Below are 25,608 nucleotides of genomic sequence, written 5' to 3' on the forward strand. Positions count from 1 at the left end.
CAAGGCGTTATGAATGCCTTGAGGCTGTTCCAGAAGAGTATAATGATTTTTGCAGAGAACAAGAGATAAAAATGCATGTTACCTATGAGTTGTTATTGAGTTTTTGGAGAAGGGTTGATGTCAAAGCAGCTTACTTGGTTGGTAGAGAATTTCTTCAGAGAAAGAATAGTAAAAACCAAGAGATAAACTTGTGAAAAACTATAACGGACAAAACTCAGTTTGAGGTGGAGTTTCCTTCTATGGATACTAGTAGTAGCGTGAGAACGATTACAGAGATCTCTAATTTTCATTTTACTCATGTTAAGTTAAAGGGAGATTGTAGCATCTCAAAGTAACGGTTATGCTAGCATTGAGTGTTATGTTTTGAATGTGGCTGAAGGGTTGGAAATTTAGAAAGAAAGACCTTCGGGCAGGCATTCAAAAGCAGGTGGAGTCAATGATAGTTGAAGAGTCATACTTGTGAGCTTGTTAAATTACTTAGGTAGAAACGGGTAATTGAAAACCAATGGATGCAAGTGGCGAGATCAAGATTCAAGGGTTTGAATTTGAAAAATGTTATTGATTAGAGTTTTAAAATGGTAGAGAACAACAAGGTTGTTGATGGTTAAATTGACATCAACACGATTTCAAGTCAAGGTGAGATTATTAAAGTGTGCCTTAAAACCTTTGTTGACGAAGAGAAAGAAAATATATTTTGAAGATTGCACTGCGAAAATCAAAAATTCTAGAATTTATGTAAAAAAGTTAAAAATAAAAAAATAGAGAAAAAAATCGGATTAGAAGTCATCAGTATATCAAATAATTATGAATGTTTGATAGAGTGTTGAAAAGAGAGATACTTATTATTTGGTCAATTGTGAATGTATTATTAATATCTGCAAATAATTGTTATCTATCACATAACTGAATCATCAATATATCAATTGCATAAATAATTGTTATCTATGTCTGCTAAATTAATTCATAGAATAAACTAATATAGTTTCAAAATTAGAAAATGCCAGGATATAAAACATATCAAAATTGTTGAAGAAAATTAGAGATGTTTCAAGTCTGGCCGAAACATGATCATAATAATGTGGGACGTACATTTAATTTCTCACTCAAATATCTCTAGACACTATCATGTGATCTCTTTGTGAACCATTTAAGAACCAAGTCAAGAACAATAATATGCACAATTCATAAATAGTGTTTTAATTTATGACTGATATTTCAATATCAACATTGAGTGATCAATGTGAAGAGAAAATCATGTGCCGTGTCTGAAAAAAATAGTAGGAATTGTATAAGTATTGAGTTTAACATGAGCCTTTCATTCACAAAGTGGGGTTTGGACTCCTAATGATCCTTGACAATAGCATGTGATTTATTATCTCATGGCCCCATCATTTTAACAATCATTTTTCTCTACCAAAGGAGTATCAAGAAACTTTTGGAAACTATAAATAGTGTCCTCCTTCACAACAATCACAAATCACTCAAGCAATCATACTTACAAACATTTTTCTTATATTTGTCACAAATTCAATTTTTTCTTCAAAACATTTGAAATGGGTTTCCGTTTACCAGCAGCTATTAGACGGGCTTCATTTAGCAGTAGCCAAACATCCTCAAAAGCATTGAATGTGCCAAAGGGCTATCTTGCGGTGTACGTTGGAGAGAAAATGAAGCGGTTTGTTATCCCTATGTCATACTTGAACCAATCTTCATTTCAAAACTTGTTGAGTCAAGTAGAGGAAGAGTTCGGATATGATCGTCCGATGGGTGGCCTCACAATTCACGGAAGATGTATTCTTGCATATTACATCTCGCTTCAACGGGCAATAGATCCTACAATGAAGGATACTGACATAGATTAGCAGACATTTTGTACAATAGTCATCGTTTTTACATGTAAAGATTTTTTTTCCCTTTCCTACCTTTGGAATGGGTTAGAACTGTCCATCTGAATGATAAATTCAGGAAGAGATTATGTGTTATTAGTTTTCTAATCATAATGACACTATATTCAACAACTCAATGTTCTTCTATATATGCTTCTATTTATAAATTATAAATTACAGAACTGGTGACTCCTTGCAAATTTCTCTGATCTAGTAAGACTTTCAGCCAAAAAACATTCCAGATCACAAGTTTCAGGGGCTGAATTGCATGACTTAACAGAGAATCTATATATATTATAGACGTGCAATTAATTAAATTGTAAAACAGAAGCTAATCCCATAAAATAAAAGAGTTCAGATTTACCACTTCTTAACCCAATTATGGAAAATCTCCCACTGCCAGTTCTCTGGTTCCAGCCATAATATACAAATAGACTAGATGAAAAACATTAATTTCAAGTAACAAATAATCTATTCTCAATTGGAAATTTAAAAGTCCTTAAAGCTAAAAACTTGTCTCAATCGGTCTTTTATTCATGACTGTATCTTATTGTTTACTGCGCTTATTCATGGCTCTAATACTTGAGTTTGAAAAAAACACCAAGCCTTATCCTACTAGCTAATTATTTTGAGTTTAATTACCATGCATTGTTAGTGTAAAAAGTTTTGAATTATCAGCAAACCTCAACCTTTCAAATATGTGACTTCAAAAATAGTTAAGATTAACATCAAATATTTTTAATTATTCTCACAGTTATAATTGATTGACAAGGTAAAACAATCTTTACACTGACAGGGTAAAACAATCTTTACACTGAAAGTGTATATAACTTATATCTTTATTCTTATTTGCCGAAAACAAATCATTGAACAACTTTTATCAGCACAAGTTACAGTTTTGAGGTGTGGTCCACCTTATAACCTTGGCAGAGCAGTTGTTGTTACCAAAATGCTTGGCTGTGCTGAATGAATTATATGAGAGCTTCATTCCTTCTTTGTATACGGATTATTAAATTAGTACAGATGTTAATACGTTTTGCACGGAAAATAATCAAACGTCATAAGGCATTTGGTAGAAAATGTAGATCTAATCAATTAGGTTTCCATGATACAGATGAGTGGTGACACCTTACCTCAAACTAGTTTAGGCAGTGTGGCCAATTAGTATCCCCTTAGCCAGTGTATAACTGATATTTTTCTCATAATTCTACAGGTCATATCAATATTAAGCTTTGTTGTCGATATGAAGAGAACATGTGCCATTTCTGAAGCATGACTGAAAAGAAATGAGTAGACAATGTACAAATATTGAATTTAATACAAGCCTTTTATTCGGAAGGAGTAGTTAGCTCTCTTATCAAACTAATTGATCTTTGACAAAGGTATCTAAGACAACACCAAGTGATCTCTCATCTCATCTAATGGCCCCGTCATTTAAAAAATCATTTCTCTAGCAAAGGGACTCAAGAAACTCTTGGAAACTATAAATATAGTGTCCTCCTTCATATTAGAGTGTTAGCTTTAGCATTAGAGCCAGTCAGTATGTTACTGACACCTGGCAGTTTGTATTCAGTAGTTACAGGCTACTACAGGTCACAACTTGTAGTATATAAACAAGTTGTGATACCTGATGTAACTAACTTTTCAGAATTGAAATTCAGTTACAACTGAAATGAAAGTTCAACCATTCTCTCTTTCTATTATGGTATCAGTTTAGCTTCTCCGATCCATGGACTCACAGCCAGGATCTCCCTCTTCCGCTCACGTTTCGTCTCCGGCGGCGCCGTCTGCGGCGGTGATGGACGAATCACGCCGTCTTCAGTTTGCGCTGAAGATCGCATACAAACTCGACGACAAAAACTTCCATCTATGGCGTCAGCAAGTGGAGCCTTACATCAATGCACACAATCTCACAGATCTGGTGGTTTGTGCGCGTGTTCCTCCCAAATTTCTCTCCGATGACGATCGTCTTCAAGGTATCGTCAATCCTCTCTATTCTTCGTGGCTTCAAAAAGATCAGCTACTCTTGTCGTGGTTGCAATCGACGCTCTCCAGCGAAATCATGTCTCGCGTCATTGGATGCGTTCACTCTCATCAACTTTGGGATCGGTTGTTCAACTACTTCCAAAAGCAAACTCGTGCACGAGCAAGACAACTTCGCGTTGAACTTCGCTCTGCTTCTCTGGATTCGCAATCAATTTCTGATTATCTGCTTCAGATTCGTCAAACTGTTGATGCTTTAGCCTCGATTGGTGATCCTGTTCCGTCCACGCATCACATTGATGTTATCCTTGAAGGATTACCGAGTGAGTATGCTTCGGTTGTGTCGGTTGTAGAGAGTAAGTTTGGAGATATGGATCTAGATGAAGTGGAGATTCTTCTCATTGCTCATGAACTAAGGTTGAACAAGTTCAAGAAAACCTCTGTTCCAGATCTGGCTTCGTTGAATCTCACTCAAGCTTCATCCCAACCTCCAGCTTCTGAAACTCCTACGGTTAGTGTTGTTGAATCTACTCCCTCTGTTCCTGCTTCTCCTTCTCTTGAGCCTGAATATGCTTCCTTCAGAGGTGGAAGGTCCTATAGAGGTGGCAGAGGTGGTAGAGGTAGAGGAGGCAGAAATTCTGGTGTTCAGTGTCAAGTCTGTTCCAAAGCTGGTCACACAGCCTTGAACTGTTGGCATAGATATAATCAACAGTTTCAACCTCAAGTTGCCTATGCTAGCACTCCTTTTGCACCTGTGCAGTGGACTCCTCCTCAGGTTGCTTATGCTCAAATTCCTGCAAATGTTTGGACTAGACCTACTGCCAGTGCTACACCACAAGCTAGACCTGCTATTACATTGACTCCTAGTGCTTTCATTGCTAATGCTTCCCCAAACCTCTCTACTTCTCCTAGCTCTACTTCTTCTTCTCCCAGTATACCTCTCAATGCCATCCCTGTTGCTCACATTCCTATCAACAATCATTCTATGACTACTAGAGCCAAAGCTGGCTTCACTCATCCTAGACTACATCCTTCTTTGCTGCTAGCTCACTCTGAGCTAAAGTCTGTTAAGCAGGCTCTTACAGATGCCAAGTGGAAAGCTGCTATGCAAGCTGAGTTTGATGCCTTATGCAAGAATCAAACCTGGTCCCTTGTTCCTCTCCCTCCTAACAGATAATCTATTGGCTGCAAATGGGTTTTCCGTATTAAGGAAAATCCTGATGGCTCTGTTAATAGGTACAAGGCCAGGCTTGTTGCCAAGGGCTTCCACCAACAGCAGGGGTTTGATTACAATGAGACTTTTTCCCCTGTGGTTAAGCCTATTACCATCAGAATTATTCTTACTATAGCTCTCTCCAGACATTGGTCCATCCAACAGTTGGATGTCAACAATGCTTTCCTTAATGGATTGCTCACTGAGGAGGTTTACATGGAACAGCCCCCTGGTTTTGTTTCTTCTGATCCCTCACTGGTTTGCAAACTTCAAAAGGCCCTCTATGGTCTGAAGCAAGCTCCTAGGCAATGGTTTGAGAGATTACAACAGGCTCTTGTGCTTCTTCATTTCACTCCTAGCAAATGTGATCCCTCACTTTTTATATACTCCTCCAATGGTCATGTGATTTATCTCCTCGTGTATGTTGATGATATAATCATCACTGGAAGTGACTCAAAGCTGCTGCAACAGATTATCTCCAAGCTCAACACTGCCTTCTCTCTCAAGCATCTTGGTGATCTTGATTATTTCTTGGGCATAGAAGTTAAGGCTACCTCTAATGGCTCCATGCTGCTCACACAGTCCAAGTACATTAGGGATCTTTTGCACAGGACCAAAATGTCTGACTGCAGTCCTGTCAGCTCTCCCATGCAATCCTCTTGCAAACTCACCAAGACTGGCTCTCCTGCCCTCTCTGACCCTTTCATGTACAGGTCAGTAGTTGGGGCTTTGCAATATGCCACCATTACTAGGCCAGACATTGCTTTCTCTGTGAACAAAGTCTGCCAGTTTATGTCTCACCCTCTAGAGACCCATTGGGTTGCAGTCAAACGCATTCTTCGTTATCTCAAGGGTACACAGTCTCATGGCCTGCATCTGTCTCCTCTGACCTCCAGCCAACCACCTCCTGTCAAGGTGTTTTGTGATGCTGACTGGACATCTGATCCAGATGATAGGAGGAGCACCTCTGGTGCTGCTATCTACTTTGGTCCCAACCTAATCTCTTGGTGGTCCAAGAAGCAGCCTGTAGTGGCAAGATCCAGCACAGAAGCAGAGTATAGGAGTTTGGCTCAAGCCACTGCAGACCTGCTCTGGCTTCAAACACTGTTCACTGAGCTTGGCATTGCTATTCAACAGCCTCTTGTTCTTTGTGACAATCAATCAGCTGTTCTGCTTGCTCATAACCCTATTTTACATTCTCGTACCAAGCATATGGAGATTGACCTCTTCTTTGTCAGAGAGAAGGTCATAGCCAAAACCATTGCTGTTGCTCACATTCCTGGTGTTGATCAAGTGGCTGATACTCTCACTAAACCTCTTCCTTCAACAAGGTTCCTGGAATTCAGACACAAACTCAGGGTTGCTAGCTCCCCATGAGTTTGTGGGGGGGGGTATTAGAGTGTTAGCTTTAGCATTAGAGCCAGTCAGTATGTTACTGACACCTGGCAGTTTGTATTCAGTAGTTACAGGCTACTACAGGTCACAACTTGTAGTATATAAACAAGTTGTGATACCTGATGTAACTAACTTTTCAGAATTGAAATTCAGTTACAACTGAAATGAAAGTTCAACCATTCTCTCTTTCTATTACTTCACAACCATCACAAATCACTCAAGCAATCAAACTCATTTGCAAAATTCAGCTTATTCTTAAAAACATTTAAAATGGGTTTCCGTTTACCTGCAGCTATTAGACGGTCAGCACCTAGCAATATCCAAACATCATCAAAAGTATCAAATGTGGCAAAGGGATATCTTGCGGTGTACGTCGGAGAGGAGAAGAAGCGGTTTGTCATCCCCATGTCATACTTGAACCAATCCTCATTTCAAAACTTGTTAAGTCAAGCAGAGGAAGAATTTGGATATAATCATCTGATGGGTGCCCTCACAATTCCTTGCACTGAAGATGTTTTCTTGCATATTACTTCTCAGTTCAATAGCTTCTAAATCTTACACTGAAGGAGACGGACACAGATTAGCATAGAAATTTTGTACAATAGTCATCATTTAGATTTGTATAGAATTATTTTCTACTTCCTATCCTTGGAACGGGTTAGAGCTGTCCGTCTGAATGATAAATTCAGGAAGAGATTATTTGTTATTACTTATTCCTAATCATAATGACACAATATATTCCACAACTCAATGGGCTCATATATTCTTCTATTTCTAAGTTACAAAACTAGTCCTTGATAAAATAAAAATATGAAACAATATCCAGTTTTCCTTGGTTTATTATAATGATAACATAAGGGTACTACACGCTGTAAGCAAAATCTAGCTTGAAAATTTATGCAAATTTCTCTAACCTAATAAGACATTCACCCAAACTCTAATAACCGATAATCTATCTTATATCTAAGCTCACAACGTGTTTACATGTCTAGAGCTTTCTTCATCTAGGCAGAGCAATATTTATGCTTTGAAAAATAAGAAAGCTCCTCCAACTATTCCAACTGCCATGAGATCTAATCATCAATTTGTTTAGCACAATAGCACGTGATATAGAACATTGGAAGCGGGTCTGTAGAAGTGAAATGAAAATGAAAAAAAAAAAACTTACCAATAACTGTGTATGAAGCATTTTTCCTTTGATGTTTAACAAAGGTGGTAGAGTAGAGACGACAAACGCAAGGACTTTCTTTACTATGCACACAATTAGCGGCAACCCTTTACTGTAAGCTCCTAGCAACCTCCACTATTCATAAAAGTGTATACTATAATGTATCTTCCTAATCAAAAGATTATCATGAACTGCTTGCATTTGGTTTATTCTCTTAAGTTAAAAAGATATTATTAGTAAAGAGACTACTTAGACAATAAAAATTTCAGCTCACTTTTTTCAGGGGCTAACCGCATGACTAAACAGAGTCTGCACAGACACAGACCATGTATTAGTATCATAGACGCACAATTAGTTAGATTTAAAAACAGAAGTCTATCCCATCAAACAATAGAGTTCAAATTTACCACTTCTTGACCCAATTATGAAAAGTCTCCCACTAACAGTTCCCTTGGTGGTCCAGGCATAATCTACAAATAGATTTAGCAATAAAACACGAATTTCAAGTATTAAATAATCTCTTCTCTATTGGAAATTTGAAATTTCCTATAAGCTAGTAACTCATCTGAGTTGATACAAAGTCAACAAATCTATGATAGTTAAGCACTTATTCATGGCTCTGCCTCTGATTCTTGAGTTAGTAGAAACATTGGACCTTATCCTACTAGCGAATTATTCTTAACAAGAGAGTTTATTGAATTAAGGTTCTACTAGCTAATTATTCTTAGATGCAGTCATGCAGAAAACAAATCATTGAGCAGCTCTTTATACGCACGTTAAAGTTATGAGCTAGAGTCCACGGCAGAGCATTTGCTGCTAGATATATTCAATAGACTGCAAATATATAGGACTGTTGACTTGAAATTCAATTCAATATTCAGAATAGCAATATTTTTGTTACTGGTAGTTGTTTGTGGGTCCAAACATATACTTATCTCATTTGAAGAGGTGTTCAATTGTTATCTATCTTTTCTTTTGGTCAGCATGACTAATGACCGACCAAGCCCTCTATATGTGTTCCTTGTAGCCTCCTAATATTAATGATTTGGAGCCAACAAACCATTATGATACACGCAAAGAAAATTATTGGTGGCTGGCTATATTTCGGTATTGAACCGCGTTCTGGATATGAAGAGAACATGTGACATGTCTACAAAAATATGAGAAGATATTTGACTTCCATGTGGTTAATCTGCTAGCCTTTCGTTGAGAAGATGGGGTATATATGCATTCTAATTGAACTTGATGGAGAGCCATTCAAAGACAATACCATGTGGATCTCTCATCTCATGGACCCCATTCTTTAACAATCATGGATATGAAGAAACTCTTGAATGAAGACTATAAAAATACACAATTTTCCTTCACAAATCACTCACTTACTCAAGCATCAAAAGATAGATACCTTTTTTTCCCCTTAAATTTTGAGATTTGTTCTTCAAAACATTTGAAATGGGTTTCCGTTTACCTGCAGCTATAAGACGTGGTTCATTAAGTAGCAACCAAACATCATCAAAAGTGCCAAAGGGCTATCTTGCGGTGTACGTTGGTGAGGAAATGAAGAGGTTTGTGATTCCCACATCATACTTGAACCAACCTTCATTCCAAAACTTGTTGAGTCAAGCAAAGGAAGAGTTCGGATATGATCATCCAATGGGTGGCCTCACAATTCCTTGCACAGAAGATGTTTTCTTGCATATTGCTTCTCGCTTCAACAAGCAATAGATCCTACAATGAAGGATACTGACATAGATTAGCAGACATTTTGTATAATAGTCATCAATTTTACTTGTAAATTTTTTTTCCCTTTCCTACCTTTGGAATAGGTTAGAACTGTCCATCTGAATGACATTCAGGAAGAGATTATTTGTTATTAATTTTCTAGTCATAATGACACAATATATTTAACAACTCAATGTTCTATATATATGCTTCTATTTATAAATTATAAATTACAAAGCTGGTGATTCCTTGCAAATTTCTCTGACCTGAAAAAACAATTCAAGTTATTAACTGAAGAAATGAAAATCAACTCTAATGCAGTGAGTAATATAGGACAAGTACACTGAAATTAATAACTAAGCTAGGCAACACATTGCAGCAAGAACTGTACAACAAGCAACTCAATTCATTTGCACTGAAGCATGACGACTCAAGTTTTTACTTTTTTCTTCTACTACTTTGAAAAGAGATTAACTAGACAAAAAAATTGCAGATCACAAGTTTCAGGGGCTGAATTGCATCATTTGCATGACTAAACAGAGAATGTATTAATATTATAGACGCACAACATAATAATTAGATTCTAAAACAGAAGATAAAGTTCAAAATTATCACTTAACCCAATTGTGGAGAATCTCCCTGGGTCCAGCCAGAATCGACAAATATAATGGATGTAAAACATGAATTTCAAATATCAAATAATAAATCGCAATTGGAAATTTAAAAGTTCTTAAGAGCTAGAAACTCATCAATTGATCTTTTATTCATGACTGGATATCTTATCTCTTACCATGTTTATTCATGACTATGATACTTAAGTTTGAAAAAATATTGGGATTTATTGTGAGTTTAATTGCTATGCACTGTCATTATAGAAAGTTTTGCATTATCAACAAACCTCAACTATTCAAATATCTGAGTCTAACTTTGAAAATAGTTATGATTAAAATCCAACATATTCAATCATCTCACAGTTATAATTGATTGACACTGTAAAAATATCTTTGCACTGATAGTGTATATAAATTAAATCCTTACTATGTACATGGCAAAGTAGTTGTTGTTACCAAAAATCTCGACTGTGTTGAGGGATGTGTTACTTCTGTGATAATACCTTCTGCACGGAAAATAATAAAAAGTAGCAAATGTAGATCTAATCATAGAGATGAGTGGTTGACACCTAATCTCAAACTAGTTTAGTCAGTACGGCCCATTTGTATCTCCTTATCAAGAAACAGCAGAAACCAATCTTAAATCTGTGATTAAAATAAAACTTTTTCTATCCTCTTTTGCAAGTCCCTTACAAATGACCATAGACACTGTTGTCTATGTCTGCTAAATTAACTGAGTTTAAAAATTAGAACATCCATTCAGAAAATGCCAGGATATGTGAACATCAGAATTAATTGTTAAAGTAAATGGTTTAAAAATTAGTATGTTTTCTTACCTGTGTATAGCACTTTCATTTTCAAAGTTGAAACAGTTTTGTAATGTGGGACATAACTTTAACTCTCTGCCAAGTCTTAAGAAAGACCTCTAGACAGTTTCATGTGATCTCTTGTGAACAAAACAATATGCACAACTCATATATAGTGTGTTACTGTTAGTGTATGACTCATAGTTTCCTCCTAATTCTTCGGGCCATATATCAACATTAAGCTTTATTGCCAATATGAAGAGAACATGTGCCATGTCTGATGCATGTCTAAAGAAAAAAAATGAGTGGGCATAGTACAAGCAGCTAGTTCAAAATTAGCCTTTCATTCAGGTGGGGTTTGCACTCTTATTGAACTTATTGATCCTTGACAGAGGCATCTAAGACAACACCATGTGATCTCTCATCTCATGCCCCCCATCATCATTCAAAAATCATTTCTCTAGCAATAGGATTTCAAGAAAATTTTGGAAACTATAAATATAGTGCCCTCCTTCACAACCATCACAAACTACTCAAGCAAATAAACATAGATACATTATCCTAACATCAAGATATTCAGCTTTTTCTCTTCAAAACATTTGAAATGGGTTTCCTTTTACCTGTTGCTATTAGACGGTCTTCACATCGCAGTATCAAAACATCATCAAAAGTATCAAATGGGCCCAAGGGCCATATTGCAGTGTACGTCGGAGAGGAAATGAAGCGGTTTGTCATCCCCATTTCATACTTGAACCAACCTTTATTTCAAAACTTGTTGAGTCAAGTAGAGGAAGAATTCGGATATGATCATCCAATGGGTGGCCTCACAATTCCTTGTAGAGAAGATGTTTTCTTGGATATTACTTCTCAGTTCAATAGCCTATAAATCTTACACTAAAGGAGACTGACATAGATTAGCATAGAATTTTTTTTTGTACAATAGCCATCATTTGGTTTAAGTATAGACTTTTTTCCCTTTCCTACCCTTGGAACGGGTTAGAATTGTCCGTCTGAATGACAAATTCAGGAAGAGATTATTTGTTATTAATTATTTCTAATCATAATGAGACAATATATTCAACAACTCAATGGGCTCCTATTTGCTTCTGTTTATAAGCTATAAATTTCAAAACTGGTCGTTAAAATAAAATATGAACCAATATCCAGTTTTCCTTGGTTTATTATATCGATCACATAAGGGTACTACACGCTGTAAGCAAAATCTAACCTATTAAAACATTCACCCCAAACTCTAATAGGTGATAAGCTATCTTGTTTCTAAGCTCGCAACGTGTTTACATGTCTTGAGCTTTCTTCATCTAGTCAGAGCAATATTTTTGCTACAATAAATAAGAAATCTTCTTCAAATATTCCAAATGCAATGAGATCCACTTGTTTAGCACGTGATAGAACTGTGAAGATAGGTCAGTAGAAGTGAAATGAAAAAGAAAAAAGTAACATTCCAATAACTTTGTTGTATGTTGCATTTTCCTTTGATGTTTAACGAAGGTGGTAAAGACGATAATCGCAAGGGCTTTCCTGTGCACTCAATTAGCAGCAATCCTTTACTTTAAGCTCCTAGTATCATCCACCATTCAAAAAAGTGTATTATTATGTATTTTCCGAATCAAAAGATTATCATGAAGACATGAACCACCTGCATTTGGTATATTCTCTTAAATTAAAAATATACTTTTATTAAAGAGACCAACTAGAAAATAAAAATTTCAGCTCACATGTTTTAGGGGCTGAACTGCATGACTAAAAATTACAGAGCATGTAATAGAATCATAGACGCACAATTAGTTAGATTTAAAAAAGAAGCCAATTATGAAAAGTCTTCCACTAACAGTTCCCTTGGTGGTCCAGGCATAATCTACAAATAGATTAGCATGAAAACACGAATTTCAAGTATTAAATAATCTCATATCTATTGGAAATTTGAAATTTCCTAAAAGCTAGAAACTCATCTGAGTTGGTACAAAAGTCAACAAATCTATGATAGTTTAGCACTTACCGGGCCTTATCGTACTAGCTAACTAGTCTTAGCAACAGAGTTTCATGAATTAAGGTTCTACTAGCTAACTAATCTTATATGCAGAAAACAAATCATAGAGCAGTCTTTATCAGCAAAAGTTAATGTTTTGAGCTATAGTCCACCTTATAAATCTTGGCAGAGCATTTGCTGCTAGGCATATTCGAAAGACTGCAAATATATAATAAGACTGTTGACTTGAAATTCTATTGAATATTCAGAATAGCAAAATTTTTGTTACTGGTAGTTGTTTGTGGGTCCAAACATATACTTATCTCTTTTGACGAGTTGTACAATTGCTATCTATCTTCTCTTCTGGTCAGCAAGACTAATGACCGACCAAGCCCTCTATATGTGTTCCTTGTAGCCTCATAAGATTAATGATTTGTAGCCAACTAACAATTATGATATATGCTAAGAAGAGAATTATTGGTAGCTGGCTACATATTGGTATTGAACCGCGTTATGGATGTTAAGAGAACATGTGAGATGTCTACAAAAATATGAGTAGCCATTTGACTTCCAAGTGATAAATCTGCTTGCCTAACATTTGAGAAGGTAGGGTATATATATGCACTCTAATTGAACTTGATGGATAGACATTCAATGACAACACCATGTGGATCTCTCATCTCATGGACCCCATTCTTTAACAATATTGAGTTATGAGCCTCTCTTTCAAAAGGTTGGATTTAGACTCTTATTAAACTTATTGAACCTTGAAAAAGGGATCTAAGACAACACCATGTGATCTCTCATCTCATGGACCCCATAATTTTACTTACAATTTCTTTAGCCAAGGGATTTGGAGAAACTCTTGGAAACTATAAATATAGTGTCCTCCTTCACAACCATCACAAACCACTCAAGCAATCAAACTCACATTTGAAAAATTCAGCTTATTCATCAAAACATTTAAGATGGGTTTCCGTTTACCTGCATCTATTAGACGGTCATCCCCTAGCAATATCCAAACATCGTCAAAAGTATCAAATGTGGCCAAGGGATATCTTGCGGTGTACGTCGGAGAGGAGAATAAGCGGTTTGTTATCCCCATGTCATACTTGAACCAACCTTTATTTCAAAACTTGTTGAGTCAAGCAGAGGAAGAATTTGGATATAATCATCCGATGGGTGGCCTCACAATTCCTTGCACTGAAGATGTTTTCTTGCATATTACTTCTCAGTTCATTAGCCTCTAAATCTTACACTAAAGGAGACTGACACAGATTAGCATAGAAATTTTGTACAATAGTCATCATTTAGATTTGTATAGATTTTTTGCCTTTTCCTATCCTTGGATTGGAACGGGTTAGAACTGTCCATCTGAATGACAAATTCAGGAAGAGATTATTTGTTATTACTTATTCCTAATCAATATCATAATGACACAATATATTCCACAACTCAATGGGCTCATATACGCTTCTATTTATAAGTTACAAAACTGGTTCTTGATAAAAAAAAATGAAACAATATCCAATTTTCCTTGGTATATTATAATGATGGCATAAGGGTGTGCTACAGGCTGTAAGCAAAATCTAGCTCGAATATTCCTGCAAATTTCTCTAACATAATAAAGCATTCATCCAAACACTAATAGTTGATAATCTATCTTGTATCTAAGCTCGCAACATGTTTACATGTCTTGAGCTTTCTTCAACTAGGCAGAGCAATATTTACGCTATGATAAATAAGAAAGCTCCTCCAACTATTCCAACTTCCACGAAATCCAATCTTCAATTTGTTTAGCAAAGGTCAGTAGAAGTGAAATGAAAATGAAATGGAAAAAAAAAAACGTACCAACAACTTTGAATGAAGCATTTTTCCTTTGATGTTTAACGAAGGTGGTAGAGTAGAGACGACAATCGCGAGGACTTTCTTTCCAGTGCACTCAATTAGCGCCGCGGCAACCCTTTACTTTAAGCTCCTAGCAGTCTCCACTATTCAAACAAGTGTATACTATAATGTATTTTCCTAATCAAAAGATTATTATGAATTGCCTGCCCTTGGTATATTCTCTTAAATTAAAAAATATGCTTTTAGTAAACATATTAACTAGACAATAAAAATTCCAGCTCGCATGTTACAGGGGCTTAACTGCATGACTAAACAGAGTGTGCGCAGACACGGCGTGTATTAATATCATAGACACGCAATTAGTTAAATTTTAAAACAGAAGCCAATCCCATCAAACAATAGAGTTCAAATTATGAAAAGTCCCCGACTAACAGATCTTGGGTCCAGCCATATTCTACAAAAAGAATTGTAGTAAAACATGAATTTCAAGTATATTATGAAAAGTCTCCCACTAACAGATATCGGGGTCCAGCCATAATCTACAAAAAGAATAGTAGTAAAACATAATTGTCATGTCTCAAATATTTCCTAAACGCAAGAAACTCATCTCAGCTGATACAAAAGTCAACAACTCAGATAGTTTGGCACTTATTCATGGCTTTGATACTTGAGTTAGAAAAAACATTGGGCATTATCGTACTAGCTAATAAGTCTTAGCAACAGAGTTTCATGAAATGAGGTTCTACTAGCTAATTATTCTTATATGTAGAAAACAAACCATTGGACAGAGCAGTTGCTGCCAGACATATTCAAAAGACTGCAAATATATAATAGGACTGTTGACTTGAAATTCAATAGAATATTCAGAATAGCAATATTTTTGTTACTGGCAGTTGTTTGTGGGTCCAGACATATACTTATCTCTTTTGAAGAGAGTTGTACAATTGTTATCTATCTTCTCTTCTGGTCAGCAGGACTAATGACCGACCAAGCCCTCTATATGTGTTCCTTCCTTGTAGCCTCCTAATATTAATGATTTGGAGCCAACTAACAATTATGATACACGCTAAGAAGAGAATTATTGGTGGCTGGCTATATATTGTGATATTGAACCGCGTTATGGATATGAAGAGAACATGTGAGATGTCTACAAAAATATGAGTAGCAATTCGACTTCCAAGTGATTAATCTGCTAGCCTAACATTTGAGAAGGTGGGGTATATATGCACTCTAATTGAACTTGATGGATAGACATTCAAAGACAACACCATGTGGATCTCTCATCTCATGGACCCCATTCTTTAACAATAATTAATTTCTCAACAAAGTGGATTTGAAGAAACTCTTGAATGAAGACTATAAAAACACACTACTTTGCTTTACACCCATCACAAATCACTCGCTTACTCAGGCATCAACAAAAGATAGATACTTTTTTTTTCCCTTAAATTTTGAGATTTGTTGTTGTTAAAAAAAACATTTGAAATGGGTTTCCGTTTACCTGCAGCTATAAGACGTGGTTCATTAAGTAGCAATGGGCAAACATCATCAAAAGTGGCAAAGGGCTATCTTGCGGTGTACGTAGGAGAGGAGAATAAGCGGTTTGTGATTCCCACGTCATACTTGAACAAACCTTCATATCAAAACTTGTTGAGTGAAGCAGAGGAAGAATTTGGATATGATCATCGAATGGGCGGTCTCACAATTCCATGCACGGAAGACGTTTTCTTGAATGTTACTTGTTGCTTGAATGGTCTATAAATCTGTAACTGAAAGAGACTAACATAGATTAGTATTGAGATTTTGTAGAATATAGGCAGACATGTTGTAAATATTTTCGTTTTCCCTTTGAATGGGAAAATGGGTGAAAATTTTGTATATGAATGAATGAATGAGATACAAACACAATTTTGGAAATCTATCATTTGATGTTTTCTGTGTGACAGAACTGAATTGAAAGCTATGATGTTATGTATATGGTGAATTTGATATTTTCACAATCACAAAATTCAATTCGATGCTATCCATTTGATTAGACAGAAGAGTGAAATGAAAATACACATAAGAATGATGAAATAATAACCAAACCAGAAAAAGAATTTAATGCGACCAGAAAATCCCAATTTCAAAATCGTGATGAACAACCCATAACTGCATTGAAAGAAAAACAAAACCCTAAACGCACAATCAAAGAGAAAACGAACAAAACCTCAACTTACAATCAAAGAGAGATCGAACAAAACCCTAAACTTAAACGCAAAATCAAAGAAAAAACGAATCAGAGAGAAGAGGAACGTATAAACCCTAATAATTTCAGGGAAGAAAATCAAAAAAAAATTTGGACCATTTCTCGATTTGTGCGTGTCATCCTTGCGCAGGGGCCATGCTAATCTTCTCTGTATCGTTCCAATTTTATCGGATGTCCCCGAAGGGACGAACTAAGTGTGAGTAACTGTGGTATATAAACGCAATAAAAGAAAACAAAGCACTCGATGTGGGACTAAAACCAAGTAACATAACATAATAACATGCATGCGAATACTAACTTCTCAACATTCACTTCACATGAAACAAATAAGCAAGCATCTCTCTCCCTCTGAGTGAGTTGAGTTTCAGAGATTAAATATACCAAACAACCTTCTTCCTCTCCCTCAAACTCTCCTACCATACCATACAACGATACAATACATAGCTAGCTACAGATTAATTCAATTTGTTTGTTTTTAATTATTAATTCAATTAGTTTCTTGAATTATCAACCTTTTATACCAAGTTTTTTTTTTGTCACGTTCATTTATTAAATATATTAGACTCATACCCACAAGACTTTTTTAAAATATATTTTATTTGAATTGTCCATGTGATTTTATTAGTACAAATTACTTTTATTTTAATTATAATGTACAACCTTAAGATTAATTCTTGACTCATTTTAATATAATCATCCTCGAAATTACAAGACTATGTTCTTACTACCAATTTCTAAAATCGACTCTCAATTTCTATTAATTTTTACCACTACAAAAAAACAATATCTCTTGCTTATAGATCCATATCTCTAATTCTCATTGTTGTAACGTTGATCTAATTTGCTAAAGCTCGATAACAAACTCTTTAAGACTATAGCAACATCAAAAAAACACTCGATCTGTAAAATTTGATGTGGTTGTCACAACTATCTAAGCTCAACCACTTCCTTCAAAGGTTGAAGATCCATTCTTTGTGACTTCTCCATTTGATCCAACACCACAATATTTGGCTCCTCCAAGTAGCAGTCCGAAGGAGTCATCAAATCCTCCTCCCTTGCAACCCCTAGCACCAGGACAAGATATTTTTCCCAACCTTCAACTTTTGCACGTCAGTCTAGGCGTGCAAGGAACCGTTGATCTCCTAAATAACATGTATAACATGGTCCGTCAACATCATACAGAGGCAGCCTTACACACTTATCCAATTGTCGTTCTAGAGCAGACCATAACAAAAACAATCACTGCATGAAGAAGTTCCACTGTTCCCACACATAAACTCGAGCGACTGACACAAGACTCCTTCGTTCATTCCAAAAGAATAAGTGTGAATCACATCCCAACCTATGCTCACCATCCTCAAAGAAGGGAAAGGATCAAAAGGGACGCTCATAATCCAAAGTTTAAAAGGAACATGTTATCGGCACTTATCTTTGACGGTAAAGTACCAAGATCCTTGGAGAAGCCTTCGAAGCTTTCTAACTGCGACGATACCGGGAATTCCGACGAGCACGTTGAGCACCTGGATAGTTGGCCATACCACTATCATGCCAAGAGGGCTGTAAAGTGAAAACTCGTTGCACTAACCCTTAATGGATATGTTATGACATGGTACAAAACCCTCCATGATTGGGGCATAAACTCGTGGAAAGATATGTGTGACTCTTTTACTACCCAATTCACCGTTTGCCAGCGGCTGACAACAAATTGTGGATCTATGTTCTTGCAAGTAAGACGTCTACAACAAACTCTTTGGTTTTGATGTTGACAATTCTCTTGAGTGAAGTCTATGGAACCTTGTTTTGCATGTTACTTCTAGGTGATATGCCTTGAACAAGGACAACAACTTTTGACGATGACAACTAATGTCTATGATGACAACTAGTCCTTAATAACTAAACTCAAGCATAAAGTGGTTAAATATGCAAACCAATATTTTAGGGTGTGATGGACTTGACTCTCCGATGATGGCAACCAAATGGATAATAACTCAACCCTCGTATCAAGTTAGCTCAAGCAACTATCAAGAAGACATAAACGATGGCAATTCCATAGACTCTAATTATGACGTGTTCTGAGTCCTGATCAATGATGGTAGTTCCTGCAATATCATGTATGTCAATCTCTTCGAAAAGTTTGGGCTAAAGAAAGAACGGTTATGTCCTTATGAAGGGTCTGACTTTCAAGCCTTCAGAGACACTATGACTCGTCTGTGGGTGTACATTAGCTAATGGTCGCCCTGGGGGAAGGGAGAAACACAAGGACCAAGAACCTTCAATTCTTGGTAGTCCCTTTTGGGCGCAGGGGGTGTGACTGTTTTATCATTGGGGTGATTGGAAGTGGGATGGTAATTTCTCAGGTTTAGATGACAACTTCTAGGTTAAAGTAGTATCATTTGGTAATAATTCTAAATACGAATCCTAATTATTCAAACTTTATATTAAAATAAATAATAATAATATAATACTAAACTAAACCATCACATCACTATAAATAATAATAACAATAATAATAATAATTAAATATTTAACTAATAAAAATATTAAAATAATAATAATAATAATAACAAAAATATAATATAATAACCAACTACCACAATTAATAATAATAATAATAGTAATATATTCAACTAACTCTATTACATCTTATTATCTTAATTCTCATTTTTTTTATTCAAACAAAGTATTTAATTATCAAATAATAATAATACAAATTTTTTTAACCCACTCTATTATATTCAACTAAAACTATTATACCTTATAATCCTAATTCTCTTTTAATTATTTTTCAATTATTCTCTTTTAATTATTTTTTAATTATTCTCTTTTAAATTCTCACCTTTTAAAATCCTATTTAATTCTAAATTAGTTTGATATAAAATCTTTAATTCTCCTATTAATAGCTCTAATGGTAATATAAATTAGAGCTGTAAAAGTAGAATTGAAAAACGGTAACAGTAGAATTCAAAAAGTATAAATTAATTATAAAAAGTACTTTTATTAATTATATTTTTATAATAACTTCATTTTTATAACTCTTAGTTTTTATTGTTTTCTTTTATGGGTTATTTATAATAACTCTTCATTTTTATAAATTAACTAGATATATGGCCCGTGCGTTGCACAAGTATGTTTATAATTGTTACTTCAAATATTATTTCTGAAGAATTTAATTGGAGAATGATGCAATAAAAAATTGTATTTTCACATATAAAAGTGAATAAAAATATAAAATATATATTTATTTTTTACTAATGATGTTTATTTTTGTCTATTAGAATAATTAAATTTTTGTTATAATAAGTAATATGATTTGTTTATCTTATTATCAATTATAATTATTATTATTAATAAATAAGTAATCCATCTTATCAACAAAACTTATAATGTTGTTTGGTTTATTATAACTTCAATATAAATTAATTAAAAAAAAATTAATAGTGAGAGGGCAAGACTTTTCCCACTAAATTAACAAATGAAAGGAAAAAATAAAATAAATGAAAAAATAAAACAAATTCAAATATTTATTTCAAATAATTATTTTAATCCTATAAAATAAAATATTTCCATATGATAGGTATTTTAATTCAAAATGGTAGCAAATGAAATTGATAAATAATGAAGATAGAATTAAGAGTGGTTATAAAAGTGTGTAAGAATACAAAAAGACATATTATTTTATAACCATTTTCATAGACTCTATTATTAATACTATTATTATGACCTCTATTTTTTAGCTGTTAATTATTTTACCAAATAATAAAAAAATAGTAACGGGTAAACAAATCTAAGTATTGCACTAAAATAAAATTTTTATGATACTCTTAATGAAGAGTAGGGGTGGGAATAGGCCAGGCCGACTAACAGGGGCCTACGGCCCAGACTACATGTAATACCCCGTATTGGTCTAAGCATGATTATACATAAATTGTGAAGTGCTAATGAGAAACTATGAGTTAAGAGAAGTGAGTGGATTAGTTAGAACCTAACCAAATGGCATAGTGGTAAATCTCATTTAGTTGAAGGGCATTTTGGTCATTAGTCTTCAATTGCATGTGGGCCTAAGGCCATGTTTGGTGGAATGTATTACAAATCACACTTTATGAGTGGATTTGAGAGAAAGAAAGAAAGAGAAACTTTTATTCATCATCATCTTCCCCATTTTCGTATTCCATGGTGCAGCTCCACTAAATCAGGTATAACTCTCAACTCGTAACTCCGATCGTAACGATTCTGATCCCATTGGAAAGCTAACGAATTTCTCTTCGATTTGCACCTATGGTTCACGTTCATAGCTTCTGTATTGGAGGAGAAAACTGACCTTGAAGTTGTGTCAGTTATGCTGAATGTGTGTTATGGAGAGCTACGAATTTCTTGCTAATGGAGATGGAAGTTTGAGTAAGATAAGAGTTCAAAGGCTGCATTAACACCATCTAAACCTCTATTAATCCAAGGTGAGTCTCTAGTTAGAGACTTGGGGTTTTGTGGGGAAATTGGAATTTGGGGAAAATTGGGGATTTGTGTGATAAAAAAAATCATTGCATGTTTGTTTAATGAATAAAGTATGTGTTATTTGATGTGATTATATGTCGTAGAATGATGATACATGATGGAGCTCGAATTCGGATCATTAGGGAACCTTAGGAATGTTTTAGGATGTTTTGGAACTGGTTTTATGCAGGAAAATACGTTTTTTTGACTTTGCTTCAGTAGCAAATCGATTTGCATGGGTTGTAAATCGATTTTCCTTCCTGAAAATGTCATTTTTGGGCTCTGCTACAGGTGTAAATCGATTGCAGTAAGATGCAAATCGATTGCTTACTGACAGGAAAACAACTTTTATTGTTTTGATCATAACTTGAGTTTCGTAACTCGAAATGAAGCCCGGTCGGAAGTGTTGGAAAGGTCTTTTAATGATCTTTATGAATATGCTTAGATATAAAGCTTTTAGTTGATTTAAAATTTATGGAAAATGGATGTTTAGTTACATGATGTCGGATTAACATTTATAGAATAAAGAATGGTATGTTTAATTCCCTAGAGTGCAGTTCCGTTCCATGTCGGGAACCGGAAGCCTCTTTGTTATGAGACTAATGTGTGTCCATGTACGTTCTAAATAATTATATGGTTTGATTATGTTTAATATATTCCATGATCGAAACATATTTAACTCACATGTGACGAGTATGTACAAATGACATGATATTTATACGATGGATTTTGTCTAATATTATGTGCATATAATACAATGTAAATTGTTTTCCCGTCGTTCCGGTTGGACGTTCAGATGCTTGATTTTTGTGAACTTGCCTTGGTTGAATATGCGTGAATCGAAGTATAACCGTACTACTAGGATAGTAAATCCTGTTTACCCACTATGTGGATGCCCATTGGTAGCCCATGTGGCGTTTGTGTTATGTATTATATACCATGGATGATTTGGCTTTATGCCTGTTGTATATACGTGTCTATATCCGTATATTTTGCGTTACCTGAGCTACTATTACGGTGGAAGCAAGTGAGGGTCTTTAATGGCGTTTCCCACTTGGTAACTCACCTGCGTGATTAGTATGGTAAGTGGGTGATGCCACGTAGGCAATCACTGAATTACTTGCCTCTAGTAACGTCAATTAGACAGTGTTACTAGGCTTTCTCCCGGTGGGCTTGTACGTCGAAGAAAATGTATTGCACCTGTTTACTCACCTGCGTACAGAGGATGAATACCATTGCAGTGGAAGCAAGACCGGGGTCTTTAATGGCGTTTCCCACTTGGTAACTCACTAGCGTGCTTGGTGATGAGGTTGTAAATGCCACGTAGGTAATGGTACAACTTAACTCATCTCGGGTGGAATTTCATATAGGAATGACCCGAATTCATCGTGCGGTGTGCTTGTGTAAGTCTTTCGACATATATGTACTTGGATACTCACCGAGGGTACGTGGCAGAGGTAGCCTAGTCAGATGGGTATAACTCCTTGATTCCTCACATAAGGATGTGAGTTTGCATATTGTGAATTGTTGTTTTATTGAACGCCTCATTGGATAGTTAAGGGACTTCCAATTGTGATTATACCCTTGTTTGTATTTGCACCTAAACGTGAGGCATAACCCCGGATTCTAGGTGAATCTTTTTATGATGCATGTACCTTGTAGAACCGAGCAAACCCTTAAGATAGGGAGTGTAACACGGTGAACTGACTTTTATTAATCGAAATGTTGCGGTTAAGCATGAGTCGCCACCGACTTTTATTTTATCCAATTTTAGGAAAGGCTAAAAGAACAGAAAAAGACCTTTAAAAGATTTTGAGTTCGGGGGGTAGGTTATACAAAGGGAAGGTGTAATGCACCCTTTGCATCCATGGTTATCCATGGGCTCTTAATTGCTTAGCTCACTTGTTTGTTTGAAAAGTTTGAAGTGTCATGTGTGAATAGTAAAAAGATTTCGTTTAAGGACTTTAGCTTGTAAATAAGCGTAGCCTTGTTTTGAAAGTATTTGGAAAAGAGGTGTGAAAAGTAAAAACTTTGAAGAAGAACTTTAGCTTGTAAATAAGCGTAGTCTTTTGAAAAGTATTTGAGAATTAGCGGGAAAAGGAGTTTGAATTTGAATTTTGAATTGAGCAAGCAATTAATAGCAACTTACCCTAAGTTTAAAAAAAGGTTCTTTTAGCTTTTCAGGCGAAAGGATTTATCCATACCATAAAGGGTAGGAAGTATTTCAATTGGATGTGCGGGTCATCGAGAAACGTATCGTTCGCCATAAGATTGTCCCATGCTATAAAGAGGGCAGGTAGTATAGGGGAAGGATAGAATAGTTATTAATCTTTTAGGCATTATGCGAGGATACCTTAGCAATGGGGACAATCATCATGTTTTTACTGAGGTACCTTCGAGGGACAAAATTGATGATGATAATGAACTTAGGGCAACATTTGTTTTGCTTTAGATATCCTCAGAATCAAGGGACTTTGACTATTTAGTACAATTAAAGGCAACAAGAGTAAGGCAACCAATTAACAAGGCAACAGGCAACAAGAGGGGTTACCCTAAATGTGTGTGGGTGCAACAATCACGTGATTGAATTCAGATATTTAATCTTGTATGGTTAGTGATCTAACGTTTGATTGATAATCTTGCACTCCCTAATTTACTAACCACGCAGTTAATATTGTGCGAAAATTAAAATGCAAAAAAACATAAAGTCCTACGCTATTACAATAAACACCTGCGGGTGGGAAAAATAAAGGCAAGAAATAAAACCTATAACTATTACAAAAACCTTGCATGCCTATACACATTTTCTAGAATTTAAATAGATTAAAATAAAGGCAGAAAAGTAAATAAATAATTAAAATTAAAGGCAGAAATTTAAATAAATGCAAAAATTAAATAAATAATTTAAAACATGCGACATACAATGGAGTGGGAGATGAGAAGAGAAATTCGCGCATAAAATATAGTTAAGAAAAACCAGGGTTAAAAACCTTATGGCTAAAAAAACCTAGCCTACAGTTTGATAGACAACCCTTACATTGTTGATATGACTCTGATAAAAGGCTAAAACCTGACTATGATTAAATTGTAAACCTAAAATTACTAATTATTAAACCCTAATAATATTAGCCTAAACTTGCCCTGGAAACCCTAATTTGATTAACCTAAAATTGATCTAACTTAAATTAATTAACCCTAAATTAATCATTTAATTATTAATCTTAATTAAATCCTAATTATGTAAAAATGTTAAATTGACTAAAACCTAATATCTAATTTAAATCCTAATAATATACCAACTAATTAGAACTAAACCTAATTTTAATTTTAATTGGTTGAATAAAAAGAATTAAACAATAACCAAAAAAAAGAAATAAAATAATCAAATAATAAAAAGAAACAAAAACCTGGGCGATAATAATTCTGTGTGGAGGACCTGTGAGGGTCCACGGTGGAATTGCGCTTTCTGGACCGCTGGATTAATCTCCGTGACATTCTGATGGTTGATATTGATTGGCACACCATGCACGCGCGGAGCCTCATCACGCTGGATTCTGTGAACACCAACACCTCAACTGGGAAGTAAAAAAATAAAGAAACTGAAAGGCGTGAGGCCCCCAGGGATCGAACCCACGCATAAGGGTTCTTTCTCGCTCTTTGCCACTTGAACCATACACCATTCATGTCATTTGCACACGTGAAAGAGTATAGATAATCAAACAATTGGCTAAATGCAAAATTCAAAAAAAATAGTCAAAACCTGGGGCCCACCACTCTGCTAACTATCCAATTGCAAACGGAGAGAGGGATTGGAAATATTGACTCACAAATGGAGAGTGGCCACGTAACGGTCAACCTTTCAAACGCAACTATTCATTGTCTTCTTCATCCTCCATGCAGAATTACCTGCGAAAACTCCCGCGACATTACCTGCGGATTTATCCACGGGTTCTTCATCTTTGCACCTGCGATTTTTGAAACTCATACAAAACATGGTTCAAACTCACATAAACGTGCCCAGATCTCCTAAATCGACGTCTCTGGACTCAATGATGACCTCGTTAAGGATTGAAACGGCCTTCCCGTAAGGGTTCGAAGAACAACATGAAGCTTGCCCTAACAATGGCATTTATGTAACAATGCGTTTAGACCCTCATGTACACGTCCAGTCCTGTTCTAAATGACCTAGGGAACACATTAGTATCATCCATTCACATTAAAACACAGCAACACGCGAAATACAACAATCAGAA

At 35.4% G+C, this 25,608-nt stretch overlaps 1 long non-coding RNA gene and 1 other non-coding gene across 16 annotated transcripts; both read right to left on the bottom strand.

Moving 5' to 3' along the window:
• Window positions 1–484: 484 nt before the first annotated feature.
• LOC131660453 (uncharacterized) lies at window positions 485–17,323 on the bottom strand. Of its 15 annotated transcripts, none has more exons than XR_009300873.1 (7): window positions 16,121–16,700; window positions 14,623–14,796; window positions 10,406–12,441; window positions 9,461–9,633; window positions 9,114–9,373; window positions 6,764–8,115; window positions 492–1,833 (listed from the first exon to the last, which is right to left on the bottom strand). It is a non-coding gene; the product is annotated as an uncharacterized LOC131660453 (long non-coding RNA). The 15 variants fall into 15 exon arrangements; XR_009300878.1 differs by having other exon boundaries at window positions 630–1,833; window positions 6,764–7,954; window positions 8,053–9,373; XR_009300875.1 differs by having other exon boundaries at window positions 630–1,833; window positions 6,764–7,780; window positions 7,920–9,373.
• Window positions 16,952–17,054, bottom strand: LOC131593667 (U6 spliceosomal RNA). Its single transcript, XR_009281055.1, has one exon. It is a non-coding gene; the product is annotated as a U6 spliceosomal RNA (small nuclear RNA).
• Window positions 17,324–25,608: the final 8,285 nt, after the last annotated feature.

The sequence above is a fragment of the Vicia villosa genome, linkage group LG3 (assembly GCF_029867415.1).
Source record: "Vicia villosa cultivar HV-30 ecotype Madison, WI linkage group LG3, Vvil1.0, whole genome shotgun sequence".
NCBI lineage: Eukaryota > Viridiplantae > Streptophyta > Magnoliopsida > Fabales > Fabaceae > Vicia > Vicia villosa.